Source organism: Pogona vitticeps, chromosome 4, assembly GCF_051106095.1.
Source record: "Pogona vitticeps strain Pit_001003342236 chromosome 4, PviZW2.1, whole genome shotgun sequence".
NCBI lineage: Eukaryota > Metazoa > Chordata > Lepidosauria > Squamata > Agamidae > Pogona > Pogona vitticeps.
The window spans coordinates 184,556,518-184,569,048 of NC_135786.1; the positions used below are offsets into that span (position 1 = coordinate 184,556,518).

General features: G+C 41.5%; 1 protein-coding gene across 1 annotated transcript in view; it reads left to right on the plus strand.

The window, feature by feature from the left end:
- Positions 1-11,184: 11,184 nt before the first annotated feature.
- YES1 (YES proto-oncogene 1, Src family tyrosine kinase) overlaps positions 11,185-12,531 on the plus strand; it is a 30,538-nt gene continuing 29,191 nt past the window's right edge. Inside the window, exon 1 of the mRNA XM_020794527.3 lies at positions 11,185-11,326. The gene's annotated coding sequence lies outside the window, so the exon portion shown is untranslated. The remainder of the gene's footprint in view (positions 11,327-12,531) is intronic.

Sequence of the window (12,531 nt, forward strand, 5' to 3'; positions counted from 1 at the left end):
TGAAAGACCACTGAGACTGAGCAATGCCTCACACTAGCTTCCCTCACAACCTGACAGAAGACCTTATCAGGTTAAAGATCACAGCTTGCAAAAGCAACAGACAGAAAATGCTGTTAAGGAAGCAAGCGCCAAAATATCCATGTTTTTCATGCTGGATTAAGCCAACAGAGGGAGAGAGATGATCACAGCATCTTCCTTAGAAAATTGCACTTGCTTGTTTTCAGCATAGCCGCTCTCAATCAGTCTTCCTAGTTGATGCTTGACAGCTCCATTCTGGATATTAGCTGCAGTAACTAGGACTCCATGAAGTGACAGATGGTCTCAAGAGCAGCCTACCAAGGGCCTGCAGCTGACTTTGGATTCCTGCTAAAGCTGTAGCTACATTATTAGAACGAGCAAAACAATAACAAGGGAAGCAACTCAGAGCTGCCACATGGCCTCGCTAATCCTGTCACTGTTTAGTCATTGGCTCTAGCTGAAAATCTGCAGTTGGGCCCCATCATATTTAGAAACAATCTGATTCTAAAAATATTTCCTTGGAAGCCAGTTCACCAATTTGCTTTATGCCTGTTTCTCTGTTGGACTGCTTAGGATCACATTTTGTGTGATTCTGCAAAAACAAAAAAAGTCACACAACCAGAATCCGCCCACTCTGTCCCTCTTTCAAAAGCATTGCTCATTCTTACACAGAAGAACAGAAGGCTAGCACAATTGTGGGTTGAAGGACTCTCCTAAAGATAAAACTTGTGCATTTTTGCACATGAATCATGCTACCATGTACAAGGACTATGGCAGCGGCACCTGAATCATCACATACTTTAGAGGTATTCTCAGGTGCCTTTTTAATTTCTCTTTAGAGGTATTCTCAGGTGCCTTTTTAATTTCTCTTATGGAAGCAAATGACACTTTGAGTTTATATAGTGAGGATCTGTTTAAACTTTATCCCACCTAACATAGAAGCCAAGCTGTTCACTGCATTTGCATCTGTGGGGAAAAGGGCAAGATCTCACCTCAAAGTGATGAACAACTGCATTTTTATGAGTCCACACAACTCTGTGTGAGAAATGAAGCAATGGTCTTGAGACATCACTGTGATGGGTTCCAAACCCATCCCTTCTCTCTGAAAGAATTGATTCAACAGTTATGTGGAACTCAGGAAGACATTGTCCTTACCTGCAGGTACAGAAGATGCACATGGAAGGGCCTTAATTTATCTGAGAAGCTGTATATCCTGCAGGAGGCATTAAAATAGCTAACAGCCCTCCATGCATTGGACTGCACATTTCCTTCACATCAGCTCTGCCACCCTCCAGCAATCTCTCAGTGCTACCCAGTATTCAGTGCATTCAGCAGGGCTAAGAGACAACACTAAAGAGCTGGTAAATCAAATAACCAGATCCACTTCACATATTACAAAAAATCCCACCAGGAAGCCATTTCCACAAATGAACTAACATATATAACCCACTAGTAGATCATATAATGCTATGACCCACTTATAATTTTTTCACTTCACCTATATATGGTGGAGACATTCAAATACTGGCTTGATATGGCCAGTTCTAACTTCTCAGGATATGTGCATGGAGCACAAAACCCTATACATGGTAACAACAGTAAAGACTGCACACTGAAATCACTTCTCTAAAGACAGGAACTAATGAATTTCATACCGTTATTTCATATGGCACTGGACTCCAAAATATTTTTTAAAATCGCCCCCATCCTTTACCACTTAAGGTTTTATAACATATAGCAAACGACCTAGAATATCAAATGAAAGATACACAAATTCAAAACAGAATGTAAATCCTACGTTTTTCTTTTTAGTCCAAAGTTAAGTGACAATATATTCGCGAAGGCTTTCACAGCCGGGATCTAATGGTTGTTCTGGGTTTTTCGGGCTCTTTGGCCGTGTTCTGAAGGTTGTTCTTCCTGACGTTTTGCCAGTCTCTGTGGCCGGTATCTTCAGAGGACAGCAACCCGAAAAACCCAGAACAACCAGTTAAGGGATAAACTTTTACATTTATATGTAACCCAATTTCAAGTTCCTTGTTCTAAATTATAATGCTAAATACTCAAGTAATAATAATGTGCCATCAAGTCAATTCTGCTCTGTGGCTACTTTTTTCAGGTATAGAATACAGTACTCAGAAATGATTTACCATTCCCTTCTGGGGGGTGTCCTGGATTGTACAGTTTGCCCAGGGCCACTCCTGGCCTCTGGTTCCACAGCCAGATACCTATGGTAACTCACTGAGCTATCCAGCCAGCAAATACCCAAGCAACAGATATAAATTTCTGGGGAGCTGGCATGTTAGTCTATCACAGCAAAGACAACAAAGGGGTTTGTGCCATCTTTAACACTGACAAACTTTATTCAGCACAAACTTTCACAGGTTGTAGCCTGTTTCAGCATGATGATTCACCTATGACCCATGAAAGCTTCTGCCAAATAAAGCTTGTCAATCTTAAACTTGTCACAAGACTTTGGGCTGTTGCCTGTGCCAATTATAATTGTTCACAGATATTAAATGTTAAAAGGCCAGTATTAATATAATAGTTAAATATGGGCCTGGCCAGAGTTAAATCTTTCTTTTCCCCATTTCATATTTTTGTTCTTTACGAGGTTTTGCTTCTGGAGGATGGTAGCATTCCATTTACATCACAGAACTCACCATCTGATGAAAGAGTACTAAGGTTATGTGTAGAAATGCAGGTTTACATTTACATCCCAAATCACTAGGGAGGATACATTTGAAATGGACATTATTTCAAACAGACAGCTGATGCATCCTCTGCTCTAAGAATATAAGTGTGAATTACTCATTACATATACCAGTGCCTTTGGGGTGGGAAAGAACAAAGAAGTGGTTATTTTAAGCAACCCTAAGCAATCCTTGTGTGTCAACAAACTGAGACAGGATATAAAGAGATAAAGATTAGTGAGCAGCAATATGGTTTGTCTGCTGCAACTGTTCATGACAGAAATGTAAATAGAATTAATATGAGGACTGCAAGTAGATTTTTTTTAAAAAAATAGGTAACAATTTATGTAAGTTGACCTAAAAATATCTAGAAATCAAATGGAAAGAAATATTTAGCAAGGTACAAGCATGATCTCATAAAGTATATGCACATGTATGTATGTGTATGTATATGTACTTAAGAAACAGATGAGGTCTGTGCTTAAGGAAAGGATAGTCATTAATTGTTTTCTAGTACAGATTCATAGAAAAGCTGTTATAAAATATTTCAGAGAAGCACAACACTTTGGGTCTAATACATTTCATTTAAAATGGTAAATGGGGCTTTCAGAAATGTTACCCTGTCCAAGTGCTTTTTGAATAAATTCACTTAGATCAATGGAATGTATTTATACATGAATATGTAATGAGTTAAAATCAGTGTTAGTCCCAACTGGAGTAAACCCATTGAAATCAATGGAACCTACATTACTTGTTGTGATATAACAATTCCCACTCATTTCAATGGGTCTATCTCATTTGGGGATTAATACATTTCTTGAGTGTAAATATGCTGTGGATAGACTGTTAGAAGTTTTCTGCTCAAATTCTTCTTTGATCATAGAAAATTATAGGAGATAACAATGGTAACTGTTGCACACCCCCAGGGTCCCCTGTTTGTTTTCCCACTCACACAGGTTCACCTTCGGACATGACTTGTTCTTTTCACCCTTTTTCGCCGCCACCAGAGAATATTACCCTCACTGTACTAAATATGAATCTCAGACTATTGCTGCCAAATATAACAAGGTTTATTTATGGTTTGGTAGATAAATCACAGAAGTAAAATTATTGATGTTCTTTTATTATTCTTTCAATAAACGTGGATTTGATTACATGTAAGCTTGCTCGTATTCATTCACTTTAATCAAGGTCTCAGTATATTCTGACTGGGTCTCAATATATTCTGACTGGGTCTCAATATATTCTGACTGTCTATGTATTTCTTATTACTTTTTACTCTTTTCTATTCTCTAGCACAGTGATTCTTAACCTTGGGTTACTCTGGTGTTTTTGGACTGCAACTCCCAGAAGCCTTCACTACCAGCTGTGCTAGCTGGCCTTTCTGGGAGTTGCAGTTCAAAAATACCAGAGTAACCCAAGGATAAGAATCACTGCACGAACACACCAACTTTCCAATCTCTTGTCTAAACACTTCCCAATCTTCTCCCTAACTGACTCTCTGTCTCTCCCAGTTCTGTTGAGTCCGTCCCTCCTGTCCTGTCATAGGCTCCTGCACTAGAGCTCTACAATGACTGACAGGAGTGACGTGTGGGCTGTCTGCTATAGTAACCCACTCTTTAAATATGTTACATACCTCAAAAACCATACTAAGACTACCATAAGTTAGAAGTGGCTTAACACTATACATTTCATTGAAAATAACAATGCATTTTTCTAAATGTCATGAGCATCATCTGAATAAAGCATGGAAGTGATATTGTGCAAGGATAATAGAATATGGTTTCTGGTCAGTATCTAATCGTACGTGGTCAGATTCTGATGTTTCTGCCTGTGAATGTAGAAGGTGAGATTCTCCTTCTCTCCTATGGACTCTCCATGCATCCAGAAAACCTGCTCCAGTGGGCTTGGAAACCATCCACTTATTGGAAGAAGGGAAAAAAATCTCCACTATTTCCACCAGCAGAAGCAGTAAGATCTAACAGAAGTATGCTGTTGCATTTATCAGACCTGCTTATCTTCAGCTAATGTCTAAAAACATTGCAAAATATTCATGTTTCAGGCAATCATGATAATACAGTCTCTCCCTCTGCATTGTTAGCTAAGCAGACTTGCACGGTGAAGAGCAGGAGGTGAGAATGAGCAACAAAATCCAACCTCAGACATGCAAATCATCATCTTAGATCTGTAGAGTTGGAAGGGATGTTAAAGAGATCTGCCCATTCATAAAGTCGAAAACCCCAAATATTGTCAAATCCCTGCAGATCATTTCCTTGCTTCCTAAAATCCAAAATTCCCATGCAGCTGTGGGATCAAGTACTTCCTTTTTCTGTTGCTTGTTTGTTTCTGTAAATCAACAGGCCTGTTGTGCATATTCTTTATTCACTTGATCTTACTTTCAAGTTCCCTGATGTAAATTAAGCGTAATCTGCCTCTGATTTTGTTTTGTTCTGTTTTGAATTGTGAGCAAAGAATACCTAATTCTTGCTTACTGTTCAGCACTAAGGATCACTAACAGTGTTAATAATCTGGGCAAGTGAAGAAAATCTGTTAACTGCTGGTCCCAAAAAGGCCGCAGGGAGATTTTCAATGCTGTTCATATAGAGAGGGCATTCATCGAGCTTTGCCCTGATGAAATGTTGTCCAGTCTGTCTATATATATAAAAAAGTATGTTAAACAAAATGTCTTTCATGGGAGGTATTGTTTTCCAATTATAATTACTGTACTTTACATCCTCCAGGACAGTCTCTTATATTTTTCATGTCACACATCTTTATTCTGTTCTCTGTGTACATATATTACTGTCACCTAAGGCTTTTTAAAGTACTTTTTAAAGTTGTTTTAGAATTCCACATATTACAGCTTATTTAATACAAACTACAGACTCCGTTTTCCAGAGTTGTTAAATACTGGTAAATTTCATTTATAGTGCTGTTTCCCAAATGGGTTGCAGATTCCAACAGGGCTCTCCTCAGATTGTCAGATAATTTGCATTATTTAGCTTGAATGCCTTGAGAGGGATAATCTTTGTTTAGTCCCAAAGGAGACTCATTTCAAGTTGATCTAGTTATGATTTACTAGACTAAGCAAAAGGATTTCACTCACTCTGTTTTGCATAGAATTCTCATCAACTGAACATCTTGCATTTCATGGTCTTTTGGACCCTCTGATACAAATTTCGCCACATGATGTGTATGTGCTTCTGCCTGAGTGTGCCACAGCTATCAACTAAGGACATACACAGTGATAATTCTCATCTACTGCTTTAGCCAGATCAAGAAAAGTGCAGCCCTGAACACTCCCACCCCCTAATAAACAGTTTTCTAATGTTATATGGTACGGTTTTTAGGTAGGTAGGTAGGTAGGTAGGTAGGTAGGTAGGTAGGTAGGTAGGTAGGCAGGCAGGCAGGCAGGCAGGCAGGCAGGCAGGCAGGCAGGTAGGTATGCCTCCTTGTGCCCTCCAAGTAGTGCAGGATGGCAATTTTGCCAGGTATGGGGGGGATTAGCATTCTGCCCCAAATTTACATTTGTAAAACAAAATTGGCCACTAGAGGGGAGGCTTTTCACAATTAAAAATGCCTGTTTGGGATTGAGTGTTCTTGAGTTTCCTTTTATTTAAGAGATATATAAATTATGCCTTTGTTTAATACATACATATACACAATAATTATTTAGTAATAATTATCAATGTAAAGCAAATACATTATTTTAAAAGGCAGTTAGCCCCTTTGACCATCTCCTTTTCTTCCTTTGCCATGTGCTCTCTTGGTAGTGTGACTCCCTGAACTGCCAGCCAATTAAAAAAAAAGATCCACAACCCTGCCAAAGTTGCCCATTCCAGTTGTAGTCTGCCAAACCATAGATTTGTTAATCTTCAAGAAACATCAAGATTTTGACTTGTATCTTGACATCTGTGCAGAAGGAATTGCATGACAGGAAATTTGCTGTACTTTTTTTCCCTCTGTAACCTCAAAATTTTATCTAAAGGGTCATGTGACCACTGTGAATGGTGTTGGAAAGAACATGAGAGCTGATGGGGGAGGGGTTTGCAGGTGGAGATTTGTCCATGAAAGAGGTCTCTACCACCAGATTTGGGATAATTGACTCTCCTTCTCAATGCAGTTCACAGCCACATTGTTCAGGAGGAATCCCAAATCTCCAAAGGACATATATGGAGATTTAAATGTCTCTGTTAAATGAGATTTTACAGGAGCTACAGGATGGCAAAATGAAAGAGGGGACTATCTTCTTTCATAACTTTCCTCCTAGTCACAGATCTTAGGACCTCAGACACTGATGGTTTTGCTGCAATAAAGAAAGCATGGATGCTTTGTTGTTCACCCAGAACTAACCTGTTGTGCAGATCCAAGTCTCTTTGAATCTGCATTTCCATGCAGAAATTGGAACAACACTACATCTGGCAGGTTCGTCCACATACCTGCATTATAAAGGAATCATATTACACTCAGAACGAGGAGGAAATGTGTTCCAAGAAATAGGTCCTCCTTGTTATGCATTACATTTTGCCATCTAGCAGAATTGTATCTATGGTAGTTTCAGTCTTCAGCACTGGTCCAGACAGGAGACTCAAAGAACTGCAGAGCTAGATGGAACACCTTGGGTCATTAAGTTCAACCTCAAAGCACCACTGAGGAGATGCTAAAGCATCCCTGGGAGATGGGCATCTAACACCAGTTAAAAATCTCCCGATGAACAAGAGTTCACCACCCTGTAAGGCAGTCCATTCCACTACCAAATACTACTTATCATCAAGTTCTTCCCAAAATTTAAACAAAATCTTCTTTCTCATAGGGATTATTTTTTAAAAAGTTTAAATATTGTATTAAGTGTGTAGATTTTTTCTTGTCAGGCTATCTCCTAATGCCAGGCAAGTTTTCAAACTTACAAGGGTGTAATCAAAAAGACTTTACACCTTAAAAATTATTTCCCATGATTTATTATTGAAAATACTAAGAGTAACACAGTCATCAGGCTGTTATACTATATCTGTACCTGTCATGCTTTGATTCATTGTTTGTATTCCGACATACCTTAAGCTTACAGGTAGCTGTATTTTAGCATTTTCTTAACATTTCAGTGTTAAGGTAAAAGTTTAGAATAGTAGTTCCGCTTTGAGAGGCTTCAAACTTCATGTAAATTTATTTAATATCCAGTGTTGATTCAGGCCGTTGACGACTGGAAAACAAGCATACTCCCAGATATGACATACTTGGTGACAATGGACAAAGTTCAAGGAAGGCTGATATGATAAGTATTTCTCTGGCTGCTCTTTTGTTGCCACAGTTTCATATTTGCAGAGCACAAATAAAACACTTCGTATTTCTATGAAGGCTTTCTCACTCTCACTCAAAATTATTTCCTCATGTGAAATCCTGCTACAATTGTCTTAAATTTCAAAAACAGAATAATTAAGTGTAGGATATAGAATGATGAGCGGCAAATTAGTTATCCTTTGTAACATCTTGCTCTTCGGTGCTTTTCCTTAAAATCTTTTCCTTAAAGATTTTTCCCCCAGACAAAACAGCAAAGCAGCAAATGATCTTCAAAATCAGCAGGAGCCAAAATCCAGCATTATTATTCACAGAAGATGCAACACTGGCATTTCTGAAAGAAAATGAAGATTTCCAGCTTATCTCTGGGAAAGAAGGTAAATTGGAGAAAGTAAAATGACAAACTTGGAAGACTTACTCAGCTTGTGGAGATTTAGGAATTAGGAGTTAAATCTTGGAACAACCTCACCTTAACACTAAGCGAAGCACTGAAGTTTCAATAAGGAACAGAGAACAACAGCAAATTTAGGAAGTGTTTTAATCAGGACTTTACTGATATTTGTGGTGGTAGCATTAAACTAATGGGCTGCTTGAAAGTTATTGTTTCCTTCATAAAATCACAGAAACATGAGCTTGTAGTTAGAAGAGCCTGAAAACGTCCAGTACCCTACCAAGACAAAAAATTCACAGCTAAAGCATGACTAACAGCTGGCCATCCAACCTATTGTTTTATAGTTTGTTCCACTGTCAAAGAGTTCCTATTGTCATGAAGTTCCACTTAATGATTAATCAAAATCTCCTTTCTTCTAATTTGAATCCCTTAGTTTGGGCCCTACCCTCTAAGCCAGTGCTGGTGAACCTTTTTGAGCCCGAGTGCCTAAACTGCAACATGAAATCAACTTATTTATTTCAAAGTGCCAACATTGCAATTAAAACCCGAATACTGAGGTATTAGTTTAGAAAGAACAACTGCTCCTGTACTGCAAAGGTTAAATGCTTGGGTGTGTTTTTTCTATGAGCAGTATTAACAAAGAAATACTTACGGACCGCCAATCTCCCATTGGGTTAGATCAGTAATGGTTGTCATTGCACCCCTCTGCTGGACCACTGCACCAGCAGAGTGGAGTGCCAAAATCCAGGATTGGAGGATGGGTATTTCTCGATTGTGATTTATGGCTCGCGTGCCCACAGAGGGCTCTGTGTGCCAGCTGTGGCATGCGTACCATAGGTTAGCCATCGCTGCTCCAGGCCTACAGATCTAGCTATCACATCACCTCCCAGTCTTCTCTTCTCCAAGCCAAACATATCTAAGTCTCTCAATCATTCCTCATAGGACCTGCTTTCTAGATCCTTTAGCACCTTGGTTGCACTCCTCTGAGCACATCCCAGCTTGTTAATACAGTATCTTTTTAGACCATGGTGCCCCAAAGAGGCTATTTAACCAGGTGAGATTTGATCAAAACAAAACATTGCTACTGTTACTTCCCTTGATGGAAATAGAATGTCTGTTGATTCAACCTACAGTAGAACTGTTTTCAGCTCTCCCCACCCCGTTTACTTTTCCTTTCCTTTCTATTCTTGCTTGCTTGCTTGCTTGCTTGCTGCTGCATCACACTGTTGACACACATTTACCTTGTACCCTACTATGACTCTCAGATCTTTTTCATACATATTAAGGCCAATATAGATGTTACCTGCCATACATTTGTGCATTTGATTTTTCCTACTCAAATGTGGAATGTTATATTTTCCTCATTGAAACTCATTTTGTTTCGGTCCAGTGTACATGTTGGTATTTTGTACTGCTTAAGAGAGAATTTAATAGAAACATTTAATATAGTAATAACTTTTCGCAACAGGGACAGTCATTTTGCTGAAATATTACCAGCCAATTCATAAACACTTCTGCCAGTCACACAAAAAAGGCTATTATTCAACAGTATTCTAAAACTTGCAATGGTAATTCTAACCTTCATTTGTTTTAATGATGGAATTGTAGTGTTTCTCTGGTTATGTTAATGATGCATTAAATGTGTTTTAGTCTACCCTTTTTCTAACAACCTTTAATTCAGATTAATAGATGCAATGCACTGTGGCCCTGTGAAATTAAATGTCATGAACTCAATGAGTAATCTAGCAATATTTCTCAACTATTAGGTTTCCAGATATTTTGGTGTTAAAATCCCAGGCCAAGGACCATTTGGCTGGTTATTCTGGGCATTAAAGTACAAAACGTTTGGAAGGCAATAGTTACCAGCCTCTGATCAACTACACAATACAATCCTTTTAGGTCGAAAGTAAGACGCATTGCAAGAAAAAAAAATCTCTGCAAAGTTAACTACGTTTTGGCTCCGGAAGCCAGAATCCATGAGCAAGATTTCCAACGTCCGCTCCACGGGTTTGCCACAAGGGGACAAGCTGTTTGTGAACCGCAGCACTTTCCACCTTAGAAGTTTCGCAACATTAGAAGTTTGATACAAACTTCGTTTGGCGTCGTTAAAGCTGCAAAAGAAGCTCTCCAGGATCCTTAACCAGCCGACCTCCCGGCGGAGCCATGGCTCTTCAACCGAAGGCTAGCATACCCCACTCCCACTGACCCAACCCCAAAGCCCAGGACTTCCTCCTCCGGAGGCGGAGGGAGGTCAGAACCCCATCCCTTCCAGAGACGGGACGGTGGGGAGGGGAGAATAAGAGGGCGCAGTTGCTCGCTAGAGGAAACCGCTGCCAAGGTAGCCTCGCCTCGCCAGCCAGTCCGCCTGCCGGCCTCCGCGTCGTGAGAGCGCGAGTTTCTCCTCAGCAACAGCTGCCTGCCTGCCTGCCTCCCCACAGCCCCCTCCTCCGCCCCCTTTTTTTCCCTGGGTCTCTGGCGGCCGCCATGTTAGGTCGGAATGGTGAACCGGAGTGGCCGCTCCGCTGAGGGGGACCGGCTGCCGTGGCCTCGTCCTCCGCCTCCTGGGGCGTGTGGCAGGGCGAGCAACCCCTGCGTCCCGGCTCCTCCCCCTCCCCTCGGCCTGGGCTGGTGGAAGAGCCTCGGGAAGCGGCGGCTGAGCTCCCTCTTCCCCCGCAGGGAACCCTGGCTGGAGCCGGTGGGGCGGCCGCTGGGGCGGAGGTGAGAGCGCCGGAGAGCCCCTGGGGCTGGGCTATCGGGACGCAGCCCCGGACGCCCGACTCCCCGCCGGGCCCGTGCCTGCCGCCCTGAGGCGGAAGCCACAGCGCCCCCCCACGCCCGCTGCCCGAGACGAGGAAGAGGAGGAGGAGAAAGAGCCGAAGAGGGCGCGGGGGCGTTCGCCTCTTTCCCTGGGAGCTGCCCTTGGCAAGGAGGCGAGGTGAGAGTCCCGAGCGCCGCCCGCGTCGCCCCGCGTCTTCCCGCTTCCTCCCAGGTCCTGCGGAGGTGGGAGCGCCTGGAGAGCGCTAGGCCCCGCCAGCCCCCGCTCCAGTGTTGCCTCACCGGGCGCGGGGGGGGGGACGGACGGTGTGCTTGGCTTTTCCTTGCAGCTGCTTCTGTGTTCGGGTGTGGGGTATACATTTTATATATACGTGTATGTGTGTGTGTGTGCAGTAACTTAATACACCTCTGCTTATGTGTATATGTATAATGCCACGGTGTTACATGGCATTCCCCTCCCACTCCCAGAAAGTCTTCCAATAACTTCCTCGTTTGTTCCACCCAGTTAAGTTTTGTGGTTTCTCTTCCAGAGGAGACGGTGCGTGTGTGTCAGCCCCACGCAGTGCGGAAAGGCTTTCAAGGATATTTCCTTTACTGTTTCGCCTTCAGAAGGCACTCTTCGGAATGGCCTCTCCGTTTATTTTCTCCTTTCCCAATAAAGCAGAGGCTGCCAGCCAAGCAGGGAATTTCTCTTCTGCACGTTTCCTGCTTGAATCCTGTAGCAACAGTTCTGAACAGAAGGGGGTCCTGTTCGCCCTGTTTAGTCCCAACAAATCTGATGACTACACGTTTTGGGGAAGGAAGAGAGGGAAAGGAGAGGAAACCCAGTGGTCAGAATATCCGATTGTCTTTGTCACCAGGACCCCCATCAGTTTCCTCTACTTTTTAACTGCCAGCGTCTCTCCCTGTAGAGTTCTAGCAAACATGCGCTTTGTGTTGCTAATGATTTCAAAATTGTATGTTCAATGCTATCTTCATTTACCCAATGCAACCTGGGTTTAAATGTAACTTACTATGGGCAGCAAAAATTGTAACTGGAGTGTTGTGGTTGAAAAGATTTAAATGTTGGTAAATAAGAGAATGAAAGATTGGCTATCAGTCAATACATAGGTCTCAATAAATATTTAGATGATTTTGTAACTTGTAATAATAGAGACCCAAGTTGGGTTCTAAGAATCATTGCAGTATTCTTAAAGGACAAAATACAGTGATGCCTTCAAGTTTTTAAAGTATTTTTCTTCCTTACTTGGAAGCGGACTTTCTTCAAAAACTTTTTTTAAAATTGTTTGGTGATACTTGAAATGTAAGGAAAATAGCAAATATAGATACAGGATAAGGTCCTCAATGTGTTGCACTGAATAGTGT